At 35.7% G+C, this 21,555-nt stretch overlaps 1 pseudogene; it reads left to right on the top strand.

The window, feature by feature from the left end:
• LOC124994187 (holocytochrome c-type synthase-like) overlaps window positions 1-21,555 on the top strand; it is a 173,318-nt pseudogene that overhangs the window by 1,471 nt on the left and 150,292 nt on the right.

Below are 21,555 nucleotides of genomic sequence, written 5' to 3'. Positions count from 1 at the left end.
CAGTTTCATGGCAAAATTGAAAGGAAAGTACAGAAATTTCCCACTTATCCCACTCTGACAAATTCTTTGGCTCCCCCTTTATCAGTATACCACACTAGTGTGGTACCTTTGGTAAAACTGATGAACATACATTGACACACATCATCATTTGAAATCCATAGTTTGGAGTTCCCTCTTGGGGTTGTATATTTTTTGGGTTTGGATAAATGTGTGATATCTACCCATAATTATAGTATTACACAGAATAATTTCAGTGCTTTAAAAAATTCTCTATTGAGAATTAAAATAAATACATTGATATGTCTAATATTATTCCTGATTTTTGTGCCATGAAGCATGTTTCTCCTTTGCATGTTTGAGATGGAACTAAATTTTTATTTAGGAGAAGATCCAAGTTCCTACTGAAAAAGAGCTTTCCCATATGATTTGGACTACAGGGCTCTACTTTTCCAAGAGTGAAGTCCTATTGGTGTAACTTTCCAAAATATTTTGTGGTAAATAAGAATTAAAAGATGGCAGCTCCTTGTTCATGATCCCACAACAGGAGACAAATTCTTTGAGTTTGTTCTATAAAGGTGTCTTTGGGTGATTTTTTTTTTTTTTTTTTTGGTAAAATTATGATGGCTTCCCTAACACATACCATTTGTACATATTTATGGGGTAAAGTGTGATAATTTGATACACATATACAAAGTCTAATGATAAAATATGGGCAATTAACATTTCTTTGTGTTGGTAACCTTTAAATTTCTCCCTGTTATTTTAAGACATTTAATAAAGTGTTGTGAACTATAATTACCCTTTGTGCTACAGAACACTGTATTTATTTCTCTGTAAAATTATATTTAATTCATTATCTGACTTCTTTCTATATAACCTCCACCTATGCTTCCTAAACCCTAGAGAACACTAGTCTACTCTCTTCTTTTATGAAATTAACTATTTTAGTTTCTATATATGAGTAAGAACATGCAGTATTTTCCTTATTCCTCTAATATCATTTCCTCCAGTTTCATAAATATTGCCATAAGCTACAGCATTTCAATCTCTTTTATGTGACTGAATAATATTGCATTGTGTATAAAGATCACATTTTCCTTATCGTTATGTCTTGATGGATACTTGGTTGATTCCACATCCTAGCTATTGTGCAATAAATGAGAATGAAGGTATCTTTTTGACGTTAGTGTTCATTTGCATGGAGTATCGTTTTATCATCACTTTATTTCCAGTCTCTGTGAGTCTCTACCAGTAAAGTGAATTTCTTGTAGGCAGTATATATATTCTTATAGTCATATCCTCATTTTTTTAATATGTTCACCCAGTCTATATCTTATATCTGAGGAATTTAATCTGCAATCTAGAATATTATTGTGGGGTAAGAACTTAGTGCTATTGTTTTGTAATTTTTTTTTCTGATTGTTTTGTATATCCTCTGCTTTTTTTCTTCTCTTACTGTTTATCTTAGTGGTTCAGTGTTATGTTGTATTGAAAGTATTTGATTCTTTCTCTTTTGACAATGGTTCTACTAGTGATTTATATTCTTTGATGTATTTTAATGAAAGTTATCCATTTATTTCTAATATAAGACTACCTTAAATATTTCTTGTAAGTTTGGAGTAACGGTGATGAATTCCCTTAGCATTTGCTTACACAGAAAAGTTCTTTTTTTCTCTCATTATTTTCTGAAGAGTAGTTTTGATGGATATAATATTGTTTGTTGACATTTTTATTTTTTTATTCAGGGTTTAAATACATCATTCCGAAACTCTTTTGGCCTGTAATGTTCCTGCTGATAAGTCTTTTGTTAGTCTGATAAGAATTCCCTTACATGTGATTTGATGTTTTTCTCTGTCTATATGTTGAATTCTCTATGTCTTTAAGCTTGGCAGTCAAACTCTTAACACCTAATACCACCAGACTATGGACACAGCAGGTCATCCTGCACAGCTGTAGTGGATGGTGGACTAGTGCTTTCCTTGGGCCACAGGTGAGTGTAGTCTCAAGCTGTACATGCAGCAGCAGCCTGGATGGAAGACAGAAAAATGTAAATAGGCTCCTCTTGAGTGGTGTGAGCTCTATGGAAGCTCCCTATATTGCAATGAGGAATTGTGGAAGCTGCAGGATTCTCCAGCAGAAAAGATTTTAATTGTCTATGTCATGATGGGGAGCTGCTTGGGCCTCCTTCTTGACTTTTCCCCACTGTAGAAAATCCCTCTTGATATTAGACTGATCCTAAATGGGGAGATGGGGCAGTAGATGCAGAGTTCTTCCTTACCTTCTTTCTTACATCATCTAGAGTCTCTGTGCTTCTTGGCATCTCTGCCACATCATCACCAGATTCCAGCGTACTCTCTCAAATACTGTAGCTAAGTAGTAATTGTTTATTCTCTGTTTTCCTTTCCATGAGAGGAAAAATGCTTCGTGAACCACCATCTATCTATAAATGCCTTAGCATTTTAATCGTTGTTTTAAATTTCTGGTATGATATTGTAACATCTCTGCTTGATGTCTCTTTAACCTGTGCTTTTTGCATTTTAGTATACTTTGTAATTTTTTTTATCTTCATAGAACTCCCCTTTATTTTCAAAGCATTTCTCCTTTAAAATCACACTGAGAGCTGTGGGAGTGGAGTGGGAAATTTGATTGTTAGGTTTATTCAACACAGTTGACTTTTAGCTTTGATCACTACTTTCTGGCACTGTAAATATGCTTGATTTATTTCACAGCATATTTATCCCTTATAATTTTTACTTGATAACTAGATATTATATATATGGGATAAAATGAACTGTTGCAAATAGGCTTCTAGTAATGTAATGGTAAGTGTGGAGGAAGAGGGAGAAGCATTCTGTAGGCTAATGATTAGTGACCCCATGTCTCTGAGCTGTAAACTTCACGTGTGTTTCTCAGTTTTTTCTTTTCCCCTTTGAGTGGTACAAGATGACTTAAGCAGCCTGAAGGTGAATATTTTCCTTCCCTCAGGTCTTATAGGCTATGATAAAACATGATCAGGTTTGACTCTGGTTAAATAAACTCTCCTGGAGGCAGATCTCATTAAACAGAGAGTGTTTAATGAGCTTAAAAATGTTTCAGGCTTCCCTGCTCTGAAAACAGTATGAGGAAATTTTCCTTAAATACTCTGAGAATCTGGTCAAGCTTCTGAAGGTAAAAGTCCAAAAGCATAGGACCCCTATTATGGTTAGATGTGTGGTGTTCCCCAAAAGCTCACATGTAAGACAATGCAAGATGGTTCAGAGAAGAATTGATTGAGTTAGAAGAGCCTTAACCTAATCAGTGAATTAGTCACCTGATGGAATCAATTGAGTGGTAATTGAAGGCAGGTAGGGTGTGGCTAGAGGAGATAAGGCATTGGGGGGCTTGGCTTTGGATATATATTTGTATCTGGCAAGGCGAGTCTCTTACTGTTTTCTGATGAACATGTGAACTGCTTCCCTCCACCGCACTCTTCTTCTATGATGTACTACCTCACTTTGAGCCCCAGGAATGGAGACTGCTATCTATTGGACTGAGACCTCTGAAACCGTGAGCCCCCAAATAAACTTTTCCTACTCTATAATTGTGTTGATTCAGTCTTTTAGTCACAGTGGTGAAAAGCTGACTAAACAACCCCATGATAGTTATGACTTTAAACTCTCAGTGTTGTTACATGGATTCTCCACTAGTTCTCCAATTACAGTTCACCCTGTTACTGGTTCACATAGAGGTAGAAGTTCCTGCTCCAGGAAGTTATGATTTTCTTTGATGTCTATCTTTCCAATTTGGGGGCAATGGTTTTTCCTATGATCTAAACTTTTTTACATATCTAGGAAGAGTTGTTGAATTCTCATTTCTCTCAGGCTTTTCATTTGTTAAAATGGAGAGGAAAACTTCCACATCCCTTATGTGTCAAATCGGAAACTGGAAGCCCTCCTTGTTTTTGCTTTTAATAGACTTGAAGGAGCAACTCTGAACACCTTAGTTAAAATCTTTTCCTAATTGGTAGGCTCATAGGAAAACTTCACATTTTAAGTGTTTACTTCTAATGGAAAGTGTTTATTTATATACTCTCTATCCAAATTACCATTAGGGTGTGAGAGGAAAAACGTAAGCATTCTTAGACATAGCACTTCATTTCAAAACCTGTTTATTTGGGATAAAATAGCTGGAAAGCTCTGAATGCCCCCATAGACTTTCCCCAAGTCCTTCATCCTAAGTTTCTGAACTTATTTAGTAGGTCCTCATTAAAAGGCAGTGTTTAAGTCAACTTTTTCATCACTATGACCAAAATACCTGACAAGAGCAACATAGAAGAGAAAAGTTAGTTCTGGCCCATGGTTTCAGAGGTTCAGTACATAGTCAGCTAACTCCATAGCTCTAGGCCCAAAGGGAGTAGAACAGCATGGCTGAAGGGTGTGGTGGAAGAAGGTAGGTCGGCATATGGCAAGCAGAAGGAGATAGGGACAGGGAGAGTGAGCTTGCACTCTCTATGAACTCTGCTTACCAGGGACAAAACATAAACCAAAGACACCACCACCCACCCTGCAGTGACCTATTTCCTCCAGCAGCATCTTACCTGCCCACAGTTACTGACAGTTAATCCATATCAATACATTAATCCACTGATTAGCTCATACTCATAATCTAATTGTTTCACCTCTGAATATTCTTGCATTTTTCTCTCACAAGAGCTTTTGGGGGATATCTCATGTGTTAACCATAACATTCCAACCCTGGACTCCAGTAGCTCATGCCCTAATGCAAAATACATTTAATCAATTTCCAAGAACCCCATAATCTGAACAGTTCCAGCATTGCCTAAAAGTTCAAGTACAAAGTCTCCTTGGAGATTCAAGGCAATCTCTCAATATGAGCTCATATAAAAATCAGAAGTTACACATATATAATGGCACAGGGGAAATGTCTCCATTCCACAAAGAAGATATAGGGGCATAGAAAGGAATGAGATAGGGTCAAATAATTAATAAATCATTATATGTTTAGTGGCAATCCTTTCTTTCAGAATGAATGCTATTATTATTAATGGTTGCTATATTTATGTAAACAACTTTAAGAAAGCATGTTTTGCAAGTTTAATGCAATAAAATTTTATTTTACTTTCGCTGTTTTCCTTTTAAAATTTATTAGGAAATTTTAATAGACCTTTTACATTTCCTAATATTTCCTGCTTAAATGATCAATATGATTAGGAAACTTGATTAATTAGTTCTCAGGGAAGTGCAAAAAAAAAACCATAATGCAATACCACTATATAGCCAATGAAATAGTAAAATTAAAAGATAGCAAATACTAATGGTTGGTGAGTTTGTAAAAGACTGCTGGGAATGCAATTTGGTGATATTACTTGAAAAATTATTGGGCCATATTCATTAAAATTGAACAGATTTATTTCTTTCTTATATTGCTAATAGAAATTTGCACATATATGTTTTTCCCTCTTTCCCCCTCCCTCCTCCCTTCCCCTTCCTTCCTCCTCCACTTCCTTTGCCTCCTCCTCCTCCTCCTCCTTCCTCTTCTTCCTCTTCTTCCTCTTCCTCCTCTTCCTCCTCTTCCTCCTCTTCCTCCCTTTCCCCCTTCTAGGGATTGAACCCAGAGCCTTTCATTCTACCACTGAGCTCTATCCCCAATCCTGTACATGTGATCTTGAGAAGGCATGTAGACACTTTATGAATGGTAGCTAGAAATGGCAATAACACAAATGCTCATGCATAGCAGATGGAAAAATATTACATTCATACATAGAGATGCTATATAGAATTGAGATGCATTAATGCAACAGAATAGATGAATTTCATATATGTTATAAAAAATAATCCAGACACACAAATGTGCTATATGATACCTTTTATAAAATATGCAATACTAATCAAAGTTAATATATGCATTATAAGTCAAAATGATTCAACCTTTGGGGGATGGCACTGATTCACATGGAGTTGGAACAGGCAAAGATGAGACTGGATGGGATTAGGGGCTTTTAGAAAGCTGACAAATTATTTTCCTTTATCTGTGTATTATTTACTTGAGTTCTTTCACTTTGTGAAAATTCAATGAAACTGTACTTAAGATTTTTTACACTTTTCTGATTTTGCATTTATATATATAAACACACACACACACACACAACACATGTAAATTTTTTTCTATCACATCTGATGCAGATCAGTTAGCTCTTGTTGACTCTTCCTGAGTGGTAACCCAGAAATCTGGGACTTTTCCATTATACCACATTAGTATCAGAATCATGTGGTTTTCAAAATTGTTATAGAAGAGTCCAGGGCCACACTCTGGTCTACAGGTAGCTTAAATTCCTTCCACCTCCATTTTAACAATTTTGTTAGGTGACACTGGATCTTGTTCCTTCCAATCTAAGTTGGAAATTGTGCCTTCCCCATGTGTCAGGAGAACAATATTCTGTAGTGAGTACATAATATTACTTCTGTCATAAATATTTTCACCCATCTTATCTTCTTGTATTCTTCCAAAGAAAAGTTCTTTAAAACGGTAAAAATCTCAAGTGAAGAAGTTTTGGAACACACACTTTGAAATTCTTTTATTTTTAATCTAGTGCTTGACTTTCATATCTGTAATCCATCATCATCTTAAGGTCTCAGACAAATGAAGAGAGATTTAGTCTCACTTTACCATTTAAGTGACTCAACAATATTGAGGATAAACTTTGCTCAAGGTAATTCTTTCTGATGAATTTTGCTGAATGAATGTGTATATGGTAGAAATAATCAGTGTGTGAAAGCTTATCAAGGGTACCTGGATCATTAGCTGACTTCTGTGTTGGCTGTGTAAATTAAATATATTAAAACTTAAATTTTGGGGCTGGCGTTGTCGCTCAGTGGCAGAATGCTTGCTAGCATGTGTGAGGTGCTGGGTTTGATTCTCAGCACTGCAAATAATAAATAAATAAAGGCCTATTAACATCAAAAAAATTTAAAAAACCAAATTGTAGTACAAAGATAAATAAGTAGGTTTTAAGATTTTTTTTTCTGATTAAAAAAAAATGAGAAAATTGCCGTCTTTTGAATGACATTCAATTTTTCCTGGAAATTTCAAGTGACAGAAAATATTATTCTTGCAATGTGTTTCAACTTTCAGAGCAGGTAAGGGCAGAATGGTGAAGTTTTAAGGGATGCATGTAGTTGTCCTGATCCTCCCCTTACACTTTTCTTGGCTCCAAAGTAATTGGAGCAAATCTAGAGCTCCCCAACAAATCTGAGAAATGCTACTGTTATTAGTTTGTTAGTATGATGAACTAGAAAGTATGGTTAACCTTTATTTAGGACATATTTTGTGCCATTTTTACATGTGAGGCTTTAGTGGTCAAAATATCTCCATGAATTAAATATTATAAATATTTATAGTATTACCAACTCACTAATTATAGTAGACCAATTCAAAGATGAATAACTGAAGCTCTGATAGATAAGTGACTTGCTTTAATTGTGAATCCAAGCAGTAAAAGTACAAAACTTACTTCTTAGGACATTTTCACATATGATTTTCACTCTTAAGTTCTTTGATAATCCAATAAATCTCAGAAAAAGAAATATCTAAGTAATAAGAATGCACTAGCATTGCTTTGACTATTCTGGGTCTTTTATTCTTGCAACTGAATTTTACGACTATTTTTCTAGTTTTGTGAAGAATGTCATTGGTATTTTGATGGGGATTGCACTGAATCTGTATATTACCATTTAGTAGTATGGTCACTTTAATTATTATTTTCCTACCCACTAACATGAGAGGTATTTTCATCTTTTTCTGTCTTCTTTCAATGTTCCTGTAGTGTTCATTGTAGAGCTCTTTCACCTCCTTGGTTAGATTTATTCCTTAGTTTTTTTATTTTTTTATTTTTTTGAGACAGTGTACAGAGGACAGGACAGTCTCAGATAGAATCATCCAATCCTTGACGAAGGGCCAAAAATTTACATTGGAGAAAATTCAGTCTTTTTAAAAATATTTGTTCTTTTTAGTTATACAGGACAATAGTCAATTCTGACATATTTATGCAACACTGGAATATATATTCTATCTAATTAGAATCCCAATCTTGTGGATGTACATGATGTGGAGATCCAACTGTGGTGAAAGGGAATGATGGTAAGGGAGAGGGGATAGGAATAGGGAACACAGTGGAATGAATCTGATAAATACAGCCTTTTTACAAATGGTGCTGGGGAAAACTGGGTTTCATATGAAGAAGAAAGAGAATAGAAGAGAATAGATTCTTATCTCACACCCTGCACAAAAATCAACTCAAGATGCATCAAAGACCTAGAAATTAAAAAATAAACTATGCAACTACTAGAAAAAATACAGGGCCAACACTCTTAACATATAGGCACAGGAACTACTTTCTCAATAAAACCACTCAAGTCTCAGGAAATAATGCCAAGAATTAATAAATGAGATGGCATCAAAATTAAAAACTTCCATACAGCAAAGGAAACAAGAATGTGAAGAAAGAACTTATAGAATGGGAGAAAATCTTTGCTGGCTACTCTTTTGACAGAGGATTAATATCCAGAATATATAAAGAACTCAGAAAACCTAACACCCAAAAGACAAATGGCCCAATTAATAAAGGAACAAATGAATTAAACAGACACTCCTTCAAGGAAGAAATACAAATGAAAAAATGTCCAACATCATTAGCAATTAAGGAAATGCAAATCAAAACCACAGTGAGATTTCATCTTACTCTAGTCAGAATGGCAGCCTCAAGAATACAAACAAGAATAAATGCTGGTGAAGATGTGGAGAAAAAGGAACACTTTACACTGGTGGTGAGGTTTTCAATTAGTACAACCACTGTGGAAATCAGTATAAAGATTCCTCAAAAGACTAGGAATAGAATCACTATTGGACACAGCTGTACCATTCCTTGATATTATTTATCCTAAAGAATTAAAGTCATCAAAATATAGAGGTACATGCATACCCATGTTACAGTAGCACAATTCATAATAGCCAAACTATGGAAACAGTGTAGGTGTCTATCAACAGATAAATGGATAAATAAAATGTGATACCTAAGCACAAAGAAGTTTTTATTCAGACATAAAGAAAAATGAAATTGTATCATTTGCAGGTAAATGGATAGAATCTAAGAACATTATGTTAAGGGAAACAAACCAGACTCGGAAGGTCAAGGGTCACATATTTTCTCTCTTATGTGGGAGTGGAGAGGAAAAAGGAAAAGAAGCTTGGGGTAAATCTCATGAAAATCTAAGGGATGTTGGTAAAGGGACCAGGGAAGGGAAAGGGGAAATGCTGGGAAATGATACTGACCAAATTTATATTGTTATGTTGACTACAGGTATGCATATGTAACAAATCCCATCATTATGTACAAGTATAACACACCAATAAAAATATATGGAAAAAAGCACAATACTATTATCATGAGTTTTTCATATACTACATTGTGGTATACATTCTGCTTTTGCATGCACATCTTTTAGCTCATTTGCTCCTTATCCAAGTCCATGAGATTGAATTTATTCACTGAATTTATTATTTCATTAATATCTTGATAGTTGGGCCCAATCTACTCACATGGGTCCTTATTAAGAGGGAAAGAAACAAGCAGGTCAAAGGCAGAGGAAAAAGATGTGGTGTGAAAGCAAAGCTGAAGGGGCATGCTTTGAAGATGGAGGGAGAAGACAAGTTGCCAAGGAATGCAGGTGGCTTCTAGAAGCTGGGAAAGTCAAAGAAACAGATTTCCCTATAGTCTCCAGAGGAAACTTTATTTACTATTCTGGCCTTCAAAATAGTAAGAGAATAATTTGTCCTTTTATGTACAAGTATAACTTTGTCCTGTATATTTGTAGGAGGACACAATACCTTTATATTATTTTTTTAATGTGGTGCTGAGGATCAAACCCAGGACCTCACACATATTAGGCACACTACCACTGAGCCACAACCCAACCCAATTTGTCCTGTTTTTAAGCTGCTAATGTTGTGACAATTTGTTATATTAACAACAGGAAATTAACAGAGTAAACCTGCTAGATTCTAATGGGAAAAACTGTATGGTTTCAGCACCAAGTACAAATTTTGTAGTTTTAAAATTGTTTATCTAACTAAGGAAAATTCACTGGCTGAATTTAATTCTCTGTGGTCAGAGGGCTTAGGTCCCCATTTTCTTTGTGACTGTAACCTCAGAACATCTCTTAGCTTAAAGGTCACTTGCATTCCTTGTCAAGTTATCTTCAAGCAAGCAGCGGTGCACTGTGTCCTTCTCAGACTGAATTCCTCTGATTTTTCCCTTCTGTCATTATCTTTTGCTTCCAGCCAGAGGAAGTTCTCTGCTTTAAGGGCTTGTAATTAGGTTGATCTTGTGTAGATAATCCATGATAATCTATTTTAAGATCTGTAACTTTTATTGAGCAGGCAAAACTCCTTTTGCAGTGTCATATCATAGTCAAAGATTCCAGGAGTAGGGTGCTGGCATCTTCAGGGTGCATTCTACCTATCACACCATCATTGCATTACTGTAATTAAGGCAACTTTCCCTCGTTACACACCTACATATATCACATTTTGAAATATAGTGTTCACTTTATCAATTATTTCTAAGCATGCTGTAATTTGCGTTTGATTTATTTTATATTTTATTTTGCACTGAGATTTTGTTATCATTGTTCATACCAGCCAGTATGTTTCATGAGATTGTTAAAGAGATTGGATTTGAGTATTAGCTCTGCCAATTACTGACTGGGTTCAAACCCAGGTCTGTTTTTACTGTGTTGTGGCCTTAGTTTCTGTAAAATGAAATTACTAATATCTAACTCGTGGGGTCATTATGAGGATTAAATAACTTAAAACACTGAATTATTATTTGTAAAGAGCTTGATAGTGTCTAGGAAATACTAAGTACGTTAGTGTTTGTACAATACATCTCTACGTACAAAACAAAGTATAATGGGATGTGTGTATAAAACAAAGTATAATGGGGCTGGGGATGTAACTCAGTGGTAAAGCACTTGCCTAGCATGCACAAGTGCTAATCTTTGATCTCTGGTACCAACACCAAAAAAAAAAAAAAAAAAGTATAAAGTGTTAACACAGTGAATTAAGAATTTTCTTTTTTTTTTTTTGTTTAGCTACATCTTCTAGCTGTATTACATCAGCCATGTATTATTTGAGTAATTAAAAAATTCTGTTTAACTCCAGGCTGAGGTTTTGGCTTGCCTAGAATGTGTGAGGCCCTGGGTTCAATATAATAAATACTATAAAGGTACTGTGTCCATCTACAACAAAAAATATTTTTAAAAACTCCATATTACTTTGCTTTTTAAAAATTTTAATTTAAAAATGAATTGCTTTCCTCATTATGAACATTCTAAGGAACATATCTCTAATTTTATTATCAAAGTCAATAGAAAAAACAGGTTTCAGTGTGTGCAAATTCTGTTAATAATTTTCTTGAAACATGAAATTGGACAACACCTGCAGCCAAAATCTTTAGAATCAGACTGTTTTATTACTGTTATTTATGTAAAATTTTGCATGCATGCCCTGCAAATGTTTTGATTGCTATGATGAATGAATTAAGACTGTACTTTTAATACCTAAATAAGATAAAGTATTAACCATTAATAATTTTTTTTATTATTGTATACAAATGGGATACATGTTGTTTCTCTATTTGTACATAGAATCAAGGCATACCATTTGTGTAATCACACGTTTACATAGGGCAATGATGTTTGATTATTTTTTTCCTTCCCCCCCACCCCTCCCACCCTCTTTCCCCTCTATACAGTCCTTCTTTCCTTCATTCTTACCACTCTCCTTATCCCTAACCCTAAACCTAATGCTAAACCAAATGCTAACCCCTCCCACCCCCCATTATATGTCCTCATCCGCTTATCAGCAAGATCATTCGTCCTTTAGTTTTTTGAGATTGGCTTATCTCACTTAGCATGATATTCTCCAATTTCATCCATTTGCCTGTAAATGCCATAATTTTATCATTCTTCATTGCGGAGTAATATTCCATTGTATATATATATGCCACAGTTTCTTTATCCATTCATCAACTGAAGGGCATCTAGGTTGGTTCCACAATCTGGCTATGGTGAATTGAGCAGCAATGAACATTGATGTGGCTGTATCTCTGTAGTATGCTGATTTTAAGTCCTTTGGGTATAGGCTGAGGAGTGGGATAGCTGGGTCAAATGGTGTTTCCATTCCAAGCTTTCTGAGGAATCTCCACACTGCTTTCCAGAGTGGCTGCACTAATTTGCAACCCCACCAGCAATGTATGAGTGTTCCTTTTTCACCACATCCTCGCCAACACCTATTGTTGCTTGTGTTCTTGATAATCGCCATTCTATTGGGGTGAGATGAAATCTTAGGGTAGTTTTGATTTGCATTTCCCTTATTACTAGGGATGTTGAACCATTTTTTCATATATCTGTTGATTGCTTGTACATCTTCTTCTGTGAAGTGTCTGTTCATTTCCTTAGCCCATTTGTTGATTGGATTATTTGTATTCTTCGTGTAGAGTTTTTTGAGTTCTTTATAGATTCTGGAAGATAGAGCTCTATCTGAGGTATGGTTGGCAAAGATATTCTCCCACTCGAGGCTCTCTCTTCACATTTCTGATAGTTTCCTTTGCTGAGAGAAAGCTTTTTAGTTTGAATCTATCCCAGTTGTTGATTCTTGCTTTTATTTCTTGTGCTATGGGAGTCCTGTTAAGAAAGTCTGATCCTAAGCCAACAAGTTGAAGATTTCTACCTACTTTTTCTTCTATAAGATTCAGGGTCTCTGGTGTGATTCTGAGGTCCTTGTTCCATTTTGAGTTGAGTTTTGTGTAGGGTGAGAGATAGGGGTTTAATTTCATTCTATTGCATATGGTTTTCCAGTTTTCCCAGCACCATTTGTTGAAGAGGCTATCTTTTCTCCATTGCATATTTTTGGAACCTTTGTCTAGTATGAGAAATTATATTTATTTGGGTTTGTGTCCATGTCCTCTATTCTGTACCATTGATCTACCTGTCTATTTTGGTACCAATACCATGCCGTTTTGTTACTATTGCTTTGTAGTACAGTTGAAGATCTGGTATTGCAATACCCCCTGCTTCACTCTTCCTACTGAGGATTGCTTTAGCTATTCAAGGTTTTTTATTCTTCCAGATGAATTTCATAATTGCTTGCTCTATTTCTGCAAGGTACATCATTGGGATTTTAATTGGAATTGCATTGAATCTGTATAGCACTTTAGGTAGTATAGCCATTTTGACAATATTAATTCTGCCTATCTAGGAACATGGGAGATCTTTCCATCTTCTAAGGTTTTCTTTAATTTCTTTCTTTAGTGTTCTGTAGTTCTCATTGTAGAGGTCTTTCACCTCTTTTGTGAGATTGATTCCCAAGTATTTTATTTTTTTCGATGCTATTGTGAATGGGGTAGTTTTCCTAATTTCTCTTTCTGAAGATTCATCACTTATGTATAAAAATGCATTGGATTTATGAGCATTGATCTTGTAACCTGCTACTTTACTGAATTCACTTATTAGTTCTAAAAGTTTTCCGGTGGAATTTCCAGGTTCCTCTAAATATATAATCATGTCATCAGCGAACAGGGATAGTTTGAGTTCTTCTTTTCCTATTCGTATCCCTTTAATTTCTTTGGTTTGTCTAATTGCTCTGGCTAGAGTTTCAAGGACGATGTTGAATAGAAGAGGTAAAAGAGGGCGTGCCTGCCTTGTTCCAGTTTTTAGGGGGAATGCTTTCAGTTTTTCACCATTTAGAATGATATTGGCCATGGGCTTAGCATAGATGGCCTTTATAATGTTAAGGACTGTTCCCACTACCCCAATTTTTTCTAGTGTTTTGAGCATGAAGGGATGCTGTATTTTATCGAATGCTTTTTCTGCATCTATTGAAATAATCATGTGATTCTTAACTTTAAGTTTGTTGATATGGTGAATGACATTTATTGATTTCCGAATGTTGAACCAACCTTATATCCCTGGGATAAAACCCACTTGATCGTGGTGCACTATCTTTTTAATATATAATTGTATGCGATTTGCTAAAATTTTGTTGAGAATTTTTGCGTCGATGTTCGTTAAGGATATTGGTCTGAAATTTTCTTTCCTCAATGTATCTCTTTCTGGTTTAGGTATCAGGGTGATATTGGCTTCATAGAACGAGTTTGCGAGGGTTCCCTCCTCTTCTATTTCATGGAATAGTTTGAGGAGTATTGGAATGAGCTCTTCTTTAAAGGTTTTGTAGAACTCGGCTGAGAACCCATCTGGTCCTGGACTTTCTTTGTTGGTAGGCTTTTGATGACCTCTTCTATTTCATTGCTTGAAATTGGTTTATTTAAGTTGTGTATGTCCTCCTCATTCAGTTTAGGTAATTCATATGTCTCTAGAAATTTGTTGATGTCTTGAGGTTTTCTGTTTTGTTGGAGTATAGATTTTCAAAATAGCTTCTAATTATGTTTTGTATTTCACTCGTGTCTGTTGTGATGTTTCCTTGTTCATTCCGAATTTTAGTAATTTGAGTTTTCTCCCTCTTTCTCTTTGTTAGTGTGGCTAAGGGTTTATCAATTTTATTATTTTTTCAAAGAACCAACTATTTATTTTGTTAATTTTTCCAATTGCTTCTTTTGTTTCAATTTCATTGATTTCGGCTCTGATTTTAACTATTTCCTGTCCTTCTACTACTTTTGGTACTGATCTGCTCTTCTTTTTCTAGCGCTTTGAGCTGTAGTGTTAAGTCGTTTATTTGTTGATTTCTACTTCTTTTTTTGAATGCGCCCCGTGAAATAATCTTCCTCTAAGTACTGCTTTCATAGTGTCCCAGAGATTTTGATATGATGTGTCTTTGTTCTCGTTTACTTCTAAGAATTTTTTTATTTCCCTCCTGATGTCTTCTGCTATCCATTCATCATATAATAGTGTATTATTTAATCTCCAGGTATTGGAGAAGTTTGTTTTTTATTCTGTAATTTATTTCTAATTTCAATCCATTATGATCTGATAGAGTACAAGGTAGTATCTCTATCTTATTGTATTTGCTAACAGTAGCTTTGTGGCATAAAATATGGTCTATTTTAGAGAAGGATCCATGTGCTGCTGAGAAGAAAGTGTATTCGTTCTTTGTTGGATGGTATATTCTATATATGTCCGTTAAGTCTAAGTTGTTGATTGTGTTGTTGAGATCTATAGTTTCTTTATTCAATTTTTGTTTGGACGATCTATCCAGTGGTGAGAGAGGTGTGTTAAAATCGCCTAGTATTATTGTGTTGTGGTCTATTTGATTTCTGGAATTGAGAAGGACTTGTTTGACGTATGTGGATGAGCCAATGTTCGGGGCATAGATATTTATGATTGTTATGTCTTGCTGATTTATGCTTCCCTTAAGCAGCATGTAATGTCCTTTTTTATCCCTTCTGACTAGTTTTGGTTTGAAGTCCACATTATCTGAAATGAGGATGGATACTCCAGCTTTTTTGCTGTGTCCGTGTGCATGGTATGTTTTCCCCCATCCTTTCACCTTTAGTCTATGGGTGTCTCTTCTATGAGATGAGTCTCTTGCAGGCAGCATATTGTTGGATTTTTCTTTTTAATCCAATCTGCCAGTCTATGTCTTTTGATTGATGAATTCAGGCCATTAACATTCAGGGTTATTATTGTGATATGATTTGTATTCCCAGTCAATTGACTCATATTTGTTTTTGACATGATTTGGTTTCTCCTTTATTTGGCTATTCCTTTAGGCTAGCGCCTCCTGTTGCTGATTTGCATCGTTGTTTTTCATCTCTCCTCATGGAATATTTTGCTGAGAATGTTCTGTAATGCTGGCTTTCTTTTTGTAAATTCCTTTAGCTTTTGTTTATCATGGAAGTATCTTATTTTGTCATCAAATCTGAAAGTAAGTTTTGCTGGGTATAAGATTCTTGGTTGGCATCCGTTTTCTTTCAGGGCTTGGTATATGTTGTTCCAGGCCCTTCTAGCTTTTAGGGACTGGATTGAAAAATCTGCTGATATTCTTATTGGTTTCCCTCTGAATGTAATTTGATTCTTTTCTCTCGCGGCCTTTAAAATTCTGTCTTTATTTTGTATGTTAGGTATTTTCATAATAATGTGCCTTGGTGTGGGTCTGTTGTAATTTTGTATGTTTGGAGTTCTATAAGCCTCTTGTACTTGGTTTTCCATTTCATTCTTCAGATTTGGGAAATTTTCTGATATTATTTCATTGAATAGATTGTTCATTCCTTTGGTTTGTTTCTCTAAGCCTTCCTCAATCCCAATAATTCTTAAATTTGGCCTTTTCATGATATCCCATAATTCTTGTAGATTCTGTTCATGATTTCTTACCATCTTTTCTGTTTGGCCAACTTTGCTTTCAAGATTAAATAATTTTTCTTCAATGTCTGAGGTTCTGTCTTCCAGGTATTCTATCCTATTGGTTATGCTTTCTATGGAGTTTTTAACTTGGTTTATTGTTTCCTTCATTTCAAGTATTTCAGTTTGCTTTTTTTTCAGTATCTCTAACTCTTTATTGAAATGATCTCTTGCTTCCCGTATTTGGTCTTTTAACTGTTGATTGGTGCGATCATTTAATGCCTGCATTTGTTCTTTCATCTCCTCCTTCAATGCCTGCATTTGCTCTTTCATCTCCTCATTTGCTTCTCTGATATTTTTAATTACGTACGTTCTGAACTCCCTGTCTGACATTTCTTCTGCTGTGCTGTCATTGGGTTTTATTGATGTAGTATCTAGGCTTGTTTGGGACATTTTCTTCCCTTGTTTTCTCATATTGGTCAGCTGTCAGTGGGACTCTGAGATATTGCAGATTTCCGCTATTGGCTTATAGTGTCCGGGTAGATTTCCAGTGTTTCACCTCCCAGCCTTCAGTAGCCTGATGTCTTGGAGGAATTTGATAATGCAGTGCATCCGAAGAAAGCTGCCCCTAGCCCCCTACTTGTTCCAGGGTTTGGAGCTGGCTCTGTGCGGAAAGGCTCTCACTGGGGGCCTGCACCATGCAGCTGGCCGTGTGGAAGGAGCCCACCGCCGGAGTGTGGAAGGCTACCTTGGGAAGACTCTAGCTGCCCTGCCCTGCTCTGATAAGCCACCCCTATATGTGCCTGCCACCCGGGCCAAGCTTTACCCAGTGGGCAGACTCACCTGTGGCTCTATTTCAGTCCGAGTCTCTCAATGCCTCCCCTTCTTAACTCTTGGGTTCTGGATGACTGGGGATGCAGTCTCCCTCTAGGCCGCCATCTTGGATTGCCCCGTGGAAAGAGCCTGCGGCCAGAGTGGGCAGAGCCGCCTGAAGAGGTCTCTGACTGCCCTGCCCTCATCCCAGAGGCTGCTTGCGGATCGAAGCTCTCTGTTGGTTCTGAGACTTGTGGCTGGTTCTATGTAGAAAGCCTCTCACTGGGCGGTCTGGTCTGAGAAGCTAGCCTTGAAAGGCACCTTCCACCGCAGGGGTCCAGGCTACTTGGGGAAGTCTCTGGCTGCCCTATCCTGGTCCCTGAAGCTGCTTGCATGCCAGAGTACGCTGCGCTGTGATGGCTCCGGGACTTGGAGCTTGTTCTGATCAGAAAGGCTCTCACTAGGGAGCCTGCTCCGAGAACCTGGAGAAGCTGGCCGTGTGGGCGGGGCCCACCGCCGGAGTTTGCAGGGCTGCCTGTGGAAGACTCTAGCTGCCCTGCCCGGCTCCGATAAGCCACCTCTATCTGGGCCTGCCACCTGGGCTGAGCTTTACCCAGTGGGCAGACTCACCCGTGGCTCTATTTCAGTACGAGTCTCTCAATGCCTCCCCTTCTTAACTCCTGGGTTCTGGAGCGACTTGGGGTGCAGTCACCCTCTAGGCCGCCATCTTGGATTGCCTATTTTATATTTTAAATGTCCAAATATGCAGGAATTTTGGTTATGCTTTTGTTGGTAGTATGTATTTTTATTGTGCTTCCCTTTATACTTATATATTTCTATATATAAATTTTTTTTTTGCATTTTTAGTAGTTTTTCTTCGTGTTTCTCTTCCCTCTTTCTCCCAACTGCACCAACTATTTGAGGCTAGCTTTTTTTTTTTTTTTTTTTTTTTTTTTTTTTTTTTTTTTTTTTTGTGGTGCTAGGGATCAAACCCAGGGCCTTGTGCTTGCAAGGCAAGCACTCTACCGACTGAGCTATCTCCCCAGCCCGCTAGCTTGTTTTTATATTCACATGCTCATGCTATCTTCCTTATTCTCTTGAAGAGTGGTTTCTTCCTAGAGCACCCCCAGTGTGTTACTGAAGTTTGGACTGAGTATTTACTGATTAATTACTTGTTTTTTTGGGATCTCCCTACTAGCTCAGTAACTTATTCTTTTGGAATCTCTCTTGTATTGAACACAGTGTTTTCTAGGTCTTATGCTTCAAATTTTAGGTTATTAATTTGTTTGGGTGGACATATCTTCAGAAAGTATATTGGAGATTCCAGATTTCTGGACTGTCATGTGAAGGATATTTGGAAGCTATTTTAAACTTTTCCCCAACAACAACAAAATACAAGCAAGTTGGAAAGTTCACTGCTTTTTAGGTATTTCAGAGAACTGAGTGAGGTAATAGGGCAAACAACTCTCCCTAGGGTTGAAGAAACAGAAACAGATACTGCCAATGTTTTTTTCACTGGATAGTTTTTTCTCATACATACAATTACATGAATCATTATTTTCCAGACCTTGAAACAGTACTTGGTTGTTTTCTGGTCTCTGGTAAAGAAAAAAGTGAAAAATTCAAACTTATTCTTATTTTTCTCCTTTTGGAAGTAACTTGCTCATCTCTTTTTAAAAATTTTAAAAAAATTTTATTTTATTTATTTATATGTGGTGCTGAGTATTGAGCCCAGGGTTCTCACACATGTCAGGCAAGCACTCTACAACTGAGTCACAACTCTCTTTTTAAGCAGCTAAAATATTTCCTTTCTGACCAGTTTTGATAAGCTGTGATTAGGTTTTATGTATGCTTGTGGATTTGTTTCATTTATTCTATTTGACACAGAGTGTCTGAATGTTTCTGTCTTCAGTCTAAAAATGTGTATCTATCAATTTTTTACCCTATTCTATAATTCCCAGGTGTTTATCATTTATGTTTTATAATTTCCTGCACAAGTCTTATGTATCTTATTTGTATTTTTCCTCATATATTTCATGTCTTCATCAATTTGCCATATTTGTAGACACACACACACACACACACACACACACACTCACAAGATAGGGAGATGGCATTATAGACAGAGTTATCCCATACTATTTAACAAATGTCTCCTTTCCAATTGCCATTTATCTTTCCTATTCTCTGCTAAACTGCTAAGGTCAAACTAAGAGCCTCTCAAAAGGTTCCTGAGGGCCTTATCTCTTGACCTATTTCCATCACTTTTGCTCTTCTAGATTTTTTTTCTCATTAATTAATGAATATATGGTTTTCATTTTAAAGAATTTATTCCCATTTTGTGTTCCTATAATTTTATTTCCATAGATTCAGGAAGGTAGAAGCAATTTATTTTTAAATTGGCTAACTCGAACTACTAACTGCTATTATTACTTCATGTGTTAGAAAAATAGGACTTTTTTCTTGTACTGGGGCTTGAACCCAGAGCTTTGGGCATAGTAGGCAAGGGCACCACCACCAAGCTAAATCCCTAGTTGCTCACAGAATTATTTAAAAATAAGGTGAGATAATATGTGAAAAAATCGACACACTTGAGAATTGGATAAAGTGAAATGAGCATGAGAGCTCCAAAGACCAGCAACAAATCTTATTTTAATCTACTAAAGTTTTAAAAAAGTTAATAGTTATAAATTATACAATTATATTAAGGTAATATAATTTATGTATGTATATAAATTTTATATTGATAATCTAATCTTATCTACATTTAAACACATTCTATCAGAATACTAGCTATTTCTTTTTACATTTTTCATATCAAAAATAATTCCCAAAAGTCTAAATAGTTCAAATATTATAATAATCCCCAAAATAAACAGTACTTTTTAACTTGCACTTATTTGTCAGGAAGATCACTACTCAAAATAAATTGGATGTTTTCACTTATAGTTACTTGTCAGGAAGATCATTTTTGTCAGTTAGGAATTTGACTCTGAGTATCAGAAAGCTCTAAAATTATAGTTCCTTTTTTTTTCCCCACACTGAAGAACCTTAGAGGCAGACACTTGCTAATGTTGACCCCTCTTCTTGAATATTCCATATGAAGACCAAGAACATTTCTATCTTCGTGCTCTGCCTATCTTGTGCGATGTTGACTACTGCAACTACAGACTTCTTTTTTGTTGTTGTTCACAAGGGGAAAAAGTGACAAAAAATTCTAGTGCACTTCTTGTAGTATCTGTGTATTTTTGTCACAAAAATAATTGACTTCCCACTAGAATTCTTTCTGTACAAAACTATGTCATATAGACAATCTTATGCTTGAAAGAAGACCTAAGACCTGAGTTTAAACTTTACAGTGGACAACATGAATGAAAGGGTTTCCAAATATTTTTGATTCACTACTTTATATTTTCAGCTAAATAAATTTTAAAGGAAATGAGTCAAAAAAATTTTAAAAAGATGTTCATTGACTTATGATTCATTATCACAAATGACATTTATTTTTATTATTTTAAATGAACCCATATTTTCTTACTAGGTCAAATAGCCACACACAGAGAACTTTATGACATTTTTTAAACAATCACAGATAAATAAAAATACTTTTGAAAAGTGGATGCAATATGGACCATCATGAATCACATATTAGTACACAATTTCAGTAACTTGTTCTCTCAGTTATGAGTCATCACTGAAGCTGGAAAATATTTCTATCTATTAAGAGTAAATTGAATGATATGAGGGATAACCTGAAAGCACACATAAAAGACTTTAAAAGGACAGTTATGGGAGTATCTAGTACTGAGCAATAACATCAGAAATTGGAGTAAATATTCAGAGGGTTTACTATCTGACAGTGTTTTAGACACTGTAGATAAAATCTTTAGCAGCACAAGTGTGATACCTGCTCTTCTACAGTTTATTGTTCCATGGAATGAGTAGGAACATCACATTCTTAGAAATGTATATGCAAAATCATAATGTGGGCATTTTAAGTCTCCCTTTTTAAATACAGACAGACTTTGGAGAAAAAGTGACTTAGATAATGATATAGAGTTCAGAAAATGTAAAATAGCAGTTAAATATGCTTGAGTACAAATCTACTACATTCCCTATACCACCAACCAGTACTTTTTATATTACATTAAAATTTAGTTATAGGTACTTTACCCATTAAAGTGTTTTCAGTTCTTATTACAGTGCTGCACATATCAAATAGTCTTATCTTCAAGTTCTATGAATCTTGATTTTGTCATTTATAAAACAAACTTCCCCATAAAATTTCTATAAGTTTTCAATGTGAAAAGACATATAAAATTCTTTGTAGCACATAGGCATATGTAGTATGCAGGTGTTCATTCAGTGGTTAGCTAGTTTTATGATTTAGAGT

Source organism: Sciurus carolinensis, chromosome 10 (assembly GCF_902686445.1).
Source record: "Sciurus carolinensis chromosome 10, mSciCar1.2, whole genome shotgun sequence".
Classification (NCBI taxonomy): domain Eukaryota; kingdom Metazoa; phylum Chordata; class Mammalia; order Rodentia; family Sciuridae; genus Sciurus; species Sciurus carolinensis.
Note: the sequence above shows the minus strand (reverse complement) of the source record. Positions and strands in the feature narration are given on the sequence as shown.